At 55.0% G+C, this 7,500-nt stretch overlaps 1 protein-coding gene and 1 long non-coding RNA gene across 2 annotated transcripts in view; one reads left to right on the top strand and one right to left on the bottom strand.

Annotated features, from left to right (window-relative positions):
• Positions 1-2,240, top strand: part of LOC135110075 (uncharacterized) — a 3,381-nt gene extending 1,141 nt beyond the window's left edge. Inside the window, exon 2 of the long non-coding RNA XR_010273073.1 lies at positions 1,629-2,240. This is a non-coding gene — a long non-coding RNA (uncharacterized LOC135110075). The remainder of the gene's footprint in view (positions 1-1,628) is intronic.
• The window catches only part of LOC135109950 (progesterone-induced-blocking factor 1-like), a 59,091-nt gene that overhangs the window by 37,608 nt on the left and 13,983 nt on the right, over positions 1-7,500 (bottom strand). The gene's annotated exons all lie outside the window — the stretch shown is intronic.

Here is a 7,500-nt window from a genome sequence, read left to right as displayed (position 1 = left end):
GAAGGGAAGCTAAACACACACACACACACACACACACACACACACACACACACACACACACACACACACACACACACACACACACACACACACACACACACACACACCACTCACTTTGATTGCAGTTTCTTTTAATTACTCTAAAAACTTCCAGAAACACCCCAGTACACCCCAACACCATATATCTACACCTCAACACCCCTAATCAACACCCAATACCTGGAAACACCCAAACGCCACCAATTTACTCGTACACCTCGGATATCCTGGATCTACACCCCGGCACATTACAGAACTACACCCCAGTACACCTCTAAAGGCCCAGCCACACCCCTTCACCTGTGCCGCTCCTCACCTGTCCGCTACACTTCTAGTTATTCATCGATTTCTCAGAATTTATTGCCTATTACACTTGTCTCATGTCTTGCTACACCCGACGGTCTTATCCTTCAGTTTATCAGTGATGGTGATAGTGGCTGGGGTGAGGTGGGGTGAGGTGAGCCGTGGCGAGGTGAGATTGGGTTATACTGGGTTGGGGTGAGACTTGCGAGGCGGGGTGAGGCGGGGTTACATCGGGGTGAGGTGTGTCCAGGGATCGAAGACTGGGTGGGGTGTTATAAATAGGGTGCCTAGGGTGTGGTGTGGTGCAGTATGGTGGTGGAGTATTGGAGTGGAATGGGGGTGGATGGGGTGAAATGACACACGAGTAGATACGAGGTGGATGAGGTGAAGCGCGATGGACGGGGTGGAGGAGGCTGGAAATTGGAATGGAGTGGGTAGCTGATGGGATAACAGTAAAAGTGGTTGATGGGTGGATGGGTGGATAAAACAACGACCAGGACGAGATGGAAGAAATGAACTGAAATGGAAGAGGCTGGAGCAAATGGGACAAGAGGAACAGTGATAGATAAGTGGATGGGTGGATAAGAAACGAGGCGGGACGGGGTGAAGTGGACCGGGGACAGGTGGAGCAGGCAGGGATAGTGAAGTGGCTTGAGCAGCATACATGGAACAAGAGGAAAAGTGGTGGATGGAAGGGACGGAACGGAGGAAAGTGGACCGGGGCGGGGTGGGGTGGACCGGGGCCGGGCGGTGTGGACCGGGGCCATAATGACACCGTTACTGCCCCACAGATCATTATCGTGCATGTTATCAGCAGGCTTGCCACACGCTCCCCCACCCCCCTTCCTCCCACCCTGACACTCCACTCCCAGCCCCCTCCACTCCCTTCCCACCCTGAACATTCCACCAGCGGGGCGCCATCCCCTGTCCCCCACACGCACGCACAGGTGTTAGCTCCTTAGCCTCGCATGTACGCGTTACGTACGTATGGAGCCCCCACCCCCCCCTCCCTTGGCGTACTGGTGTGTGTGTGTGTGTGTGTGTGTGTGTGTGTGTGTGTGTGTGTGTGTGTGTGTGTGTGTGTGTGTGTGTGTGTGTGTGTGTGTGTGTGTGTGTGTGTCATTCTAGGTACACGTTCAGGAAGAAGAAATTATCATCATTAAGCAAAATCATTATTATTATTATTATTATTATTATTATTATTATTATTATTACTATTATTATTATTGTTGTTGTTGTTGCTGTTATTATTATTATTGTTATTAATATCATCATTATCACTGCAGGTGTGGTGACAGCGTCGCCACCCCTGCCAACAAGGTGGGGGTCGCCGCGCCCCGCTCAGGTCTCCGGCGAGTGTCCTGCGGGCCGCCGTCGCCGCCCATGGCCCGACGTGGCGCCACGCTGGGGACGGGAGCGCGGGAGGGACGCCGCGCCCACCCGCACTGCCACACGCCACCTGGTTGTGCCGGGCTGGGGTGGGGCTGGGCGGGACCCAGGGGCGTGTTGGGTGGCGAGACGGTGACGGGCCAGGGCAGGGCAGAGCGGGACAGGGCGGATGGGGCGGGGCACAGGTGGGAAGTGGAGAGGCATGGGCGAGGGGCGGGGGCGGCAGGGCAGCAGGGCGGAGGGGCGGGAGCGTGGGAGTGAGTGTCCCTTTTTGGAGGACACTACCGGAAGCCCCACTTCCTTATGAGCCAGCCCCGCGTCCCGCCCCGAGCATCCCATCCCGCCCCGCCCCGAGCCACGCACTCACGCCCACCCCAGCACAACCAGCCCAGCACGCCCAGCCCTCACGCCCACCACGATGCCGGGCGGCGCGACACAGGTGGAGCGGTGCCCGGGACGCCCATGAGCAATAGCATTAAAGCTGAACCATTGCAAACTTAAAATTCCAACGAGGCTTACTTTTATTTTACCTTTTTTTCCCATCGGGTCGCCAGCTCTCGATATCACGGAGCCGTGCACGCGGAAAATGGTTTGAGCCTTTAAAATTAAGCAACGCTACCTCAATATTAACGACATTTCACAGCCACGTCGCCGTCAGCACCAGCGGTGGAGGTGGCGGGATGGGCGTCGTCACCTGGTGTGGAGCAGCAGCCGCCCCGGTGGGTGTGGACAGCTGCCCCGCCCCGCCCCGCCCTGCTGGACAACACTCGCCACTCCAAGCACCACACCACTCAAAGATTATGCAACACACACACACACACACACACACACACACACACACTAAATACTTCACGCGACTCCAGCGCCACGCAACACAGTAGTAGTAGTAGTAGTAGTAGTAGTAGTAGTAGTACAGGACCACATCATACAAACATAACACAATACAAGCGTACAAAATACAATAAATAACCCAAAAACCTCACACCTTTGCCAAATGAAGTCCCGAATCAAGAGGAAACAGATTTCGGAGCACACCAGATGAACCCTCACTTTCCATTATCTTTAAAACGAACCGCAAAATCCCTCCCATCTTTCACGGAGAGAGAGAGAGAGAGAGAGAGAGAGAGAGAGAGAGAGAGAGAGACTTAAAAACCTTAAAATAAAAACAAAGGATTCAGGTTCACTGGGGTTCAAGAGGAAAGGTTCGAAGCTTCGCATGAACGTTGTGAAAATGCTGCGTTTCTTTCATGATATAGTGACTCTCTCTCTCTCTCTCTCTCTCTCTCTCTCTCTCTCTCTCTCTCTCTAAAATGGGTGGAGGAGGAGAGGGGCGGGAGGAGGGGGCGACACACTAGTTCCTGTGTGTGTGTGTGTGTGTGTGTGAGGGCTCCAGGTTCCATCGAGGCCACTTTCTTGGCACTCTTCCACGGGCCTCTCTCTCTCTCTCTGTCTCTCTCTCTCTCTCTCTCTCTCTCTCTCTCTCTCTCTCTCTCTCTCTCTCTCTCTCTCTCTCTCTCTCTCCGATCCGACCCAGTTATAACTATTACAAATGTTGAGGTTCATCGTCTAAGAAGAAGTAGTGTAATAATAATAATAATAATAATAATAATAATAATAATAATAATAATAATAATGAGCCTTGATTACACTAGTCATCCATTGTTTTCCGTGAGAGAGAGAGAGAGAGAGAGAGAGAGAGAGAGAGAGAGAGAGAGAGAGAGAGAGAGAGAGTAGGAAAAGTACAACAATAGGAAAAAAAATAATGATGACAACGACGAAGACGAAGAACAGGAACAAGAACAAAAACAAAACAACAACAACAACAACAACAACAACAACAAGTGAAATGAAATTAAATAAAAGGTGGAAACGAGAAACAAGCATTATACTCCTTCAACCTCATCACTTTTCATCTCACACACACACACACACACAATTCCCCCTGTCAGCGGCGGGGGATGGGAGGGGAACACAAGGCCGCCCCCCCCTCGCTTCCTCAGTTCCCCCACCCCAACCCCCCCATCCCCCCACCAAGCAAGGACACCCAGGAGCAGGTCGTCTCTTCCTGCTGGCTGGCCTGCTGAGAGAGGGGCACGTCGCAGGCCAGGAGAGCAGGAGGCAGGCTGAGATGCAAGCAGGAGGAAATATGCCAAGATGGACGCAGCTTCAGGGGTAGTGGAAGGAAAAGGCAGGGTGAAAAAGTGGAAGCAGGTAAGTTGGCAGGGGAAAGTGGACGCAGGTCAAAATGTGAGAGTGGAAACATGCCAGCAGATCATGGTGGAGGCAGGCCAAAGATGAGGCAGGCTAGAAGTGTGGAGGCAGGCCAGGAGAGTGGAGACAGGCCAAGAGTGTGGAGGCAGGCCAAGAGTGTGGAAGCAGGCCAGGAGATTAGAGGCAGGCCGAGAGTGTGGAGGCAGGCCAGGAGTGTGAAGGCAGTCCAGAAGTGTGGAGGCAGGCCAAGAGTGTGGAGGCAGGCCTGGAGGGTGGAGGCAGGCCAGGAGTGTGGAGGCAGGCTAAGAGTGTGGAGGCAGGCCAGGAGTGTGGAGGCAGGCTGGAATGGGAGGTTGAAGGCAAGAGAGCCAAGGAAAGTGGAGGTAACCAGCATGTGAAGATGCCGGAAAAGATGGAGGCAGGACAGGAGGGAAGGATGGAGGCAACAGTAAGGAGGGTGGGTGTAGCCGGAAGGGGCAGGCCAGCAGGACGCAGGTAGGCTGAGGCGTGGATGGAGGCTTGGGGCGTGGGTGGGGGCAGGCCAGCAGGACGCAGGTAGGCTGAGGCGTGGATGGAGGCTTGGGGCGTGGGTGGGGGCAGGCCAGCAGGACGCAGGTAGGCTAGGACGTGGGTGGGGGCAGGACAGCAGGATAGCAGGACGCAGGTAGACTGGGGCGTGGGTGGGGGCAGGCCAGCAGGACAGCTGGACGCAAGTAGGCTGGGGCGTGGATGGGAGCAGGCCAGCAGGACGCAGGTAGGCTGGGGCGTGGCTGGGGGCGGGATAGCAGGACGCAGGTAGACCGGGGAGTGGGTGGGGGCAGGCCAGCAGGACGCAGGACGCAGGTAGGCCGGGGAGTGGGTGTGGGGCTGGCCAGCAGGACGCAGGACGCAGGTAGGCTGGGGCGTGGGTGGCGCGCTTCCGTTTACCGTAAACTTGAATTCCAAATGAAGGCATTAAAAAAACTAATTAAACAATTCATTACAGGAATGGCGCTCTGCTGACCCGATAAATGATGCAGTTTTGTCTGGCGCTGAGCAGCTCCTGCCGCGCCCGCCCGCCACGACGCAGCCCTGCTGCAGCCCTCGTCCCGGCGAGTGTGCCCAGCAAGGGGCGAGGGGCGGCCAGCGAGGGATAGGGATGCCACTCAGTGATGTGACTCGCAAAAACTCTGCTCCATCATTTATTGCTCCTAAAGGCCCGTGTAGCAGCGGCCCGGCGGACCACACCGCCCGCGACCGCGTGCGGCAGGCGGCCAGGGCTGCAGGATGCGGCAGCCTGCCCAGAGGAGAGAGTGGGGCGGGAGAGAGTCCCTCCACCCAAACGGTGAGAGTGTGGATGACGCAGCCTGGCAGGGTCACCAGGGAGGCCGCGGCTCCTGTCTGCGAGTGTCGCATGTTCTTAAATGTTTAGGTGCCCACCACGTAGATACACCGCTGGGCCTGCCACACCTACAGGCCCGCGTCCTACACCAGGTGACCCGCCTCGCCACGGCCTGTGCCTGGACATGCATGCCGCCCCGCACCTCGCTGCCCCTCTGAGGCGCACAGAACACACAAGTCTTTACATGAGATGACGTCCACCACAAATTATCGAAACAAATAAAGTGGCTGCCAGAAGAACACATTAATAGGAGGCCGGGCCAGGGCACCCCTCCCCTCCCCTCCCCACCAGACACTTTCACTGCAGGCACCAGTGCCGTGTGGCACCGCGCTCTGCCGTCACCTTCACCTGCACGGGAAGCCCACGCGGCCATCCAGGTGTTTAATAAATGCCTATAAATTCTCTTCCTTCGCCGCAGGAGCTAACGCGATGCTTGGTATGGAGGGAGAGGAGGCCAGACGCAGGGTGCCTGCGGCGTGGCTGCCCTGCCGCGTACCGCCGCAGAGCCCGTGGCACCTGCACCCCGCGGGGTACCGCCACCTCCTAAGATTAATGAACATTGATTGCTGTTTTCATACAAATGAAACTTTCGTTATTTAAAAGTAAGCAAAACTAAGTTTTACTGCAATAAAATTGTGTGTAGAACCTTGCGACAGACTGCGTACACCGCTGACCTGCACTGGCCTGCTGCTGACTGGATCAAAATGCCACCGCGCAACAGAACTGTCTCCGTCAAGGCACAGCAATTTTTGGCTCATCATTTACTTATACATTTACATTTTCGTTTGGTCCCAACAAGAGCGTCCTCCTCCTGCAGCCGCCAGAAGCGTCGCGCTGCCGCCGACCAAGTGGTGACGCGAGCGTTTAATGAGACGAAATGTGATGATTACACGGCCGAGACACAGAGCAGGGCAACGCAAGGCCCTGCGGCATTTTGCCTCCCTTCCCATCCTCCCAGCCACACGTCCTACGGGTAACGCGTCAGAACACTTACGAGTACATGCTTCCTATACATCTTTCTCAATACTTTTTTTTTTTTTCCTAAGAGATGCTACATAAAGTAATCTCTAACAGCCTACCATAGCCTAGCGTAACCCAGTACCTCTGACGCACACCGGCAGCATCACAGCTCCTCCGCTTGACACACGGACGTCGGGCCGGAACGGTGAACTCATCGTCAGGAGGCGCAGACAGGTCGCTGCCGCCCGCGCGGTTCAAACACGCTGACAGTCTTGCTGCATCAAAAACGTTTCCAGCATCAGGGATAATCGGTGAGCGCTATCGTCGCTGGCAAACATTTCGCGGAAAATTTAGGGAATGGAAAACGTTGGGTAGTGAGACTAGGGAGTGAAAGAACGTTTGGGTGGCGCGGGTACGATGATCTACGGCTGTGTTTGAGGACTGCCAGCGACGGCCGCCCTTCCCATCACCACCTTCACGTTATGCGAGGAACACCCATCACGCAGTTCCAGCCCAGGACCTTAAATGAGTCCTGTTATGTCCATTCTCATTTAGCGAATATTTCATGAAGCAAATAAGCTTATCCAGACTTTTTTTTACAAACATCATTTTGTAGATCACGCTCGTTGTTTTGCGATGCCCCATGCCGGCCCCGCGAGGCCCTACGCCCTCCTCCTGCCGCACTCTACGGCGAGACTTTTAAAGCAACACCACCTTATCAACAGGAACACCCGTAATCAGTATTATTATAAATTTAGATAATTTAAACAGAGGCTGGCAACTGTACTGGCACACTGGCAACTCGCGGCCCCGCTGCCAGCCAGGCGGGTCCCGATCAATGTGTGGCGCGGCCAACCTTTGGCTTGGGCTTCGTGTTTAACAAATTTACACCGAACAGTGACACAACCGTTCACCTCTTTGCATGCACTACACTTAGATAAAGCACCTCAGATTCCTTACAACCATCTCTACGCCAGCATACTGTATTTAATAACCTTGGATACAGGAGGGTGTAATTAATCTTTTTTTCTTTTTCTTTTTTCTTTTTTCTTTTTTTCATTTTCCTGCCCTCGGCCAACGCGCAACGAAGGATGCGGACGTGGGCGGGGAACAGGAGGGGAGAGAGAGAGAGAGGAGGGAAGCGAGAGGGGGCGCGGGAGGGAGGGACGTGTGACGCGCCCTGACAACCACCCCTCCGGGTGAGACCCGCTACAACC

This window comes from Scylla paramamosain, chromosome 19 (genome assembly GCF_035594125.1).
Source record: "Scylla paramamosain isolate STU-SP2022 chromosome 19, ASM3559412v1, whole genome shotgun sequence".
Taxonomy (NCBI): domain Eukaryota; kingdom Metazoa; phylum Arthropoda; class Malacostraca; order Decapoda; family Portunidae; genus Scylla; species Scylla paramamosain.
The sequence above is the reverse complement of the archived record's forward strand: the minus strand, read 5'-3'. Positions and strand labels throughout refer to the sequence as shown.